Source organism: Mastomys coucha, unplaced genomic scaffold (assembly GCF_008632895.1).
Source record: "Mastomys coucha isolate ucsf_1 unplaced genomic scaffold, UCSF_Mcou_1 pScaffold20, whole genome shotgun sequence".
NCBI lineage: Eukaryota > Metazoa > Chordata > Mammalia > Rodentia > Muridae > Mastomys > Mastomys coucha.
The window spans coordinates 79,305,547-79,310,428 of NW_022196903.1; positions in this window are offsets into that span (position 1 = coordinate 79,305,547).

Sequence of the window (4,882 nt, forward strand, 5' to 3'; positions counted from 1 at the left end):
TTCGTAGTTTCAGGTTGCCACGGACCTGCCTAGCTCTGGCAAGATTCCACTTCTGCAGTGAGGTTGCTATGCCAAATTCCGAAGTTCACTTTTCTATATAAAATCTGTAAGATATGAAAAGGGCTGAGCTCATTTGCTCTTTTACTGGTTTTGACCCCAAATGAGTCCTTTTTTGACTCTTGGAATTGCAGGACAGATAAGGCTGAGAGCCATCTGAATAGCCAAGGAGACTTCTATTCTGAGCACATGCCCTTCTGAGAGATCCTATTTGGATTTCCTGATTTATAGGCTGAGGGTAGGACCTAAATTGTCCGCAGAGCCAAGAGAAACACTGAGCAGCAATGCCAACCTTACAATGGAACCCGTCAAGGTTCAGATCCAAGCCCTGCCACTAAGGACTGACTTCAGCTTTCAGTCTCCTTCCCTAGTTGGGGGTCCAAGTGGCATCTCCCACTGGATCCTAAGAAGGCTGTTGGGTCTCTTCCATTTTTTGTGACTTTCGATCCTTCTAAATGCTTTCTTGCTGAAATCTCTACAACATAAAATTAACCTTTTACACTACGAAACTTTGCAGCATTTGGCCCACTGGCAATGTTTTGGTAGCTGGCATTTCTCAAATGCTAACCATTTCCTGTACAGATCCCAACCTGTGTTCCTACAACAGCGGCTTCCTGGTTCCTGTCTCTATAAACCCTGGGCACCAGGGCACAGTCTGTACTGGATCCCAGGTTTTGTCTCAGCTCTTCTGGCACAATTCCTACTTGCCACGTGGACTTCAGCAGCCTGAGGCACCACTGAACCTTCCAGCTGCTCTTAACTCACCGTGTGACCCAACAACTCAGTCTGCCCACCCGGGCATGGGTACAGGCACAGCATAGGCCCCTTCTCTCCGTCCTTCTGGAAGAGCTGAGATAGCCATATTAGACTATAATTGGGTCTCAGACCTCTTTGGGGATGCTCCACTCATACAGCATCCTAGAAACTGACCTCATGTTTCCAGAAAAACTCAAATCATGTTACTTGCCTTAGGGATTGAAGATGCCTTACATCCACTTCTGTGTTGAACGGGCCTCGGGCAATATGGCAGCTGGTGTCAGGAACGCAGGCTTCAAACTCAATGATGCAAGCTGGACAAAAGTATGTATCTGGGTTCAAGAGCTGGCAATCTTCCTCTGCCCTTGAAGAATTCTTGCGTCAGAATTCTTCCTCCAGAGTTCCTGCACCGGAGAGGCAGCCTTCACATTTGCCTCCTCCTTAGGGGCTCTAGAGCTCTCTCCCTGGCCCCTGGGAGTGTCCCAGAGAACTTCACTGAGGGTGAAGGGAAGGCCACTTTGTTCTTGTGAAGCTGGGGTTGCCACCCTTAGACTCTAAAGTTAGAACGCCAGGAAGATGCCATTGTCTGGCTCCAATGAGCCTCTTGGTGTCTGAACTTTCTTTTTGGCTGGGTGAGGGAGGAGTCGGTTGTAGTAAAAGGCACTGGACTCTTGGGGGCGCTCTTTCCCAAGAAGACGACCTGCCCTTCTTGATGCCCTGGCTCTGGGATGTCAGCAAGGGAAGACCTTTTTTCAATTGCAAAGACCTTTTTGCATTTTCCTCGGATGATACCTTTAATGCTGCCTTTATTTCCCGACGAGGAATAATCGTTAAGATTAAAATAGTCAAGTTAAAAGGAAAGATCAAGCTATGCCAGTTAGATACTTCACCATTAAAACTTCCGTCAGGAGGAACTCCTGCCAGCCCAGTGACTTGGATTCCTTCCGGTCTGTCTGGGCTGGTATCCTGAGCAGACCTTGGGTGCAAGCTCCACAGGCAGTCCCACAACACCCAGAGGAAGCTCCACTCCCAGGTGCTCTGACACACCCAGGATAAGAGATAAATTGAACCCATGTAACTTTTCTCATCATAATGCAATAAAAGTTACAAACAAACAAACAAACAAAACCCTTCTGTCAAAGGAGCTACGGGTAGGTGTTGTGCTAGTATGCCTCATCCCTAGTGGGAAAAAGCTTTGAAAACATCCGGAGGTAACTTAGAATCGTGGGTGAGCCTGGCAGTGGTCTTGTAGAAAGGATTCTAGGAAAGTGTGAGACAGATGATGAAGGCGAAGACCAGCTTTCAAGGGAATGTGGCATTATGGGTTTGGAGATTTGCAAAAGCAAAGGGCACTCCTCACAGGAGCTGAGGCGAATCCTTCCAAGGCCCCTTGCAAGGAAGCCCCACAGTGAAAAAGCAGATGGCAGCAGGAGGCGGAGTGTGCCTGGCCGCCTCCACAAATAAAGGTGAGATTAAGGGAGACACATGTCAAATTCAAGCCTGCCCAGGCATGCACACATGCGCATATAAGCATCTGCATACATATATGCACCTACTCGTGTGAATGGGTGTGTATATGCTTGCCACATTCACTTGAAAAATGTTAAAATTAACCATTTTGTTTTGTGCAGCTATGGAGTTTTCTGTGGTTAATAGTGCAGAAACAAAGGCCACGCAAATATGCGTTTCATCCCTTGACTATGGAGGTGGTTGATTTCATCGCGTGCTAGATGTGAAAAGAACTTTCTCTGGACTTTCTTCTTTTGTTCTGGTGGCAGTATGTGTGGGAGGTTTTCATCCACACAGAAACCACCCCAATAGTTTAGTTTGCTGGAGTTTTTAAAGTATCTGAGGTCAATGGGAAACACAGAAGTGACAGCTGTGGCTTACAGTCTCGTTTTTCAGTGGCCCTGATATTTAAATGTGTTCCTGCCGTGGTTCTTGGTCTCCATCACTTTCTGCAGCCCGTCTTTCTGTATGCAGCTTTATTTTCCTGCTCCTCCACCACTCATGGTATGAGTTTTGTAAAAGATATGATGTTGGGAGGAGGACCTATTGAGGGCTGTGTGTAGAGTCTGAGGAAGGAAAAGATCATATTTCATTGTATACATGTTTGAAATTCTCAAGAATAAAGAAAATTATAATTAAAAATAAAAAAGAATAGTTTTACAGTGAAAGGTTAAATTAAACTAGTAGGTTTGTCAAGCTTAATAATAAAGCACTGATTTGGCTTGTTAAGTGAACATTTGCCTGCTGTCAAATGTCAATTAAGTGGTGTTTGTCTCTCATTTACTCTCTCTCCTAAAAACTCTATCTCTCTGTTGGAATTCTCTGTTGTCCTCTTCCTTTCCTGTCCCTTTCACATCTATTTGGACTATGAAATGGTAAAATGAATTGGTTTGTCTTTCTGATTAAAGGGAAGTATTTACATCCCTCTGTTAAATTTTTTAACCTGAATTTGAGCATCTCCATTTGAGCAAAAGTCCCAATAAAGACTGTTTAAAATAAAAGTAAGGTGTAGGCTTATATTTTTCAAAACCTACTTTAATTAGTGTACTTAAATGGTTTAACCTCCCTTCTAGCCCACCACCCACCATAGGTAGTGAACAGGAGAGGTAAATAGGGCAAAGGGGGATGCGGACATGTTTAGAAATAGTCCCGTGTTGCAAATTCAGTCTGCGGTGTCAGGATATCAGCAGTTCAGTTCATATGAATCAGCAGCGGTAGCTCGATCCACTTGCAAGCACCATTCACAAATCAGCAAAGGCAGTTCTATCTAGAAAGCTCACTCGCGGCTCTGTCAATCAGCCCGAGTCTTTGGAATTGACAAGAAGCCACTGGAAGACCTCCAGAAGTTCTTTGAGGGCGTTGCTCTCTACAAAGTCACCACAAATGATGATCAGCAAAGACTGGCAATGTGAACTAATACCACCCAGCATTGTCAGTGAAGACCGGATCAGCAAAGCCCAAAGATGAGCAGAAAGAGTGGCAAGGTGAACCAATACCACACAGTATCATCCACTGTCGGGTTCTATTTGTACCCTTTCCAAATATCACATGTCCTCTCAATATGCCCGCTCTACCAAAACAGCACATGCCCATTTTCCAGGCTTCTCTTGTCTGTTCTTAGCAAAACATCCTCCCACATGTCTGCTTCAGCAAAAACATCCTCTCATAGACAGTTTCCAGAAAAGGATCACATGACACAACTGATTCATGTGACCAGAAATTTCCACTTCAATAAGGAGTTGGGGAGATGGCTCATAGCGTAAAGTTTTTGTCTTACAAGCATGAGGAACAGGGTTCAGAGACCCAAGCACTCACATAAATGGCAAGCAAGCATGATGGTTCACCTGTAATTCTGGTATATGAGAGGCAGAGATGGGATCCCCAGATTGAACTAGCTAGTTAGAATCCCGAAGTCAGCAAAGTCTGTGCTCAGCTGAAAGCGTCTGCCTTAACACATGAGAAGAGTGACTGAGGAAGACACCTAGTGATGTCAGTGTCTGGCCATGCCAATACACATGTAAATATGCATGCACAATGAATACACTACACCTACAAAAACATCTACTAGGTAAAACCATGAAATGGTAAAGTGAATTGGTATTTCATTGTCTGGCAATGAAATACAACACCACATAACACAATAAAATGGCTCTGGTTAAACTCAGTAGGTTCCCAAAATAGACTAAAAGAGATATGATGGGGGAGGGACTTGTGGAGAGGAGGGGAGGTTGGTAGGAACTGAAGGGAAATAAAAGGGTGAGAGGAAAGAATGATCAGAATGCTTTCTATATGTGCTAGAAGTTCTCAAAGAGTAAACCTAATTTAAAAAGTCACAACATAAAAATTCAAAACAGGAGATGGAGAGAGGGCTCAGCAGTTAAAAGCACTTGTTGCTTTTGCAGAGGACCCAGGATTGGTTTCTAGCATCCAAATGGCTGCTTAAAACCACCTGTGACTCCAGTTATTGGGGTCCAAAGCACTCTCTAACATCTAGGGACACTAGGCCTGCCTGGTGTGTGTGTGTGTGTGTGTGTGTGTGTGACACCAGACCTGCCTGGTG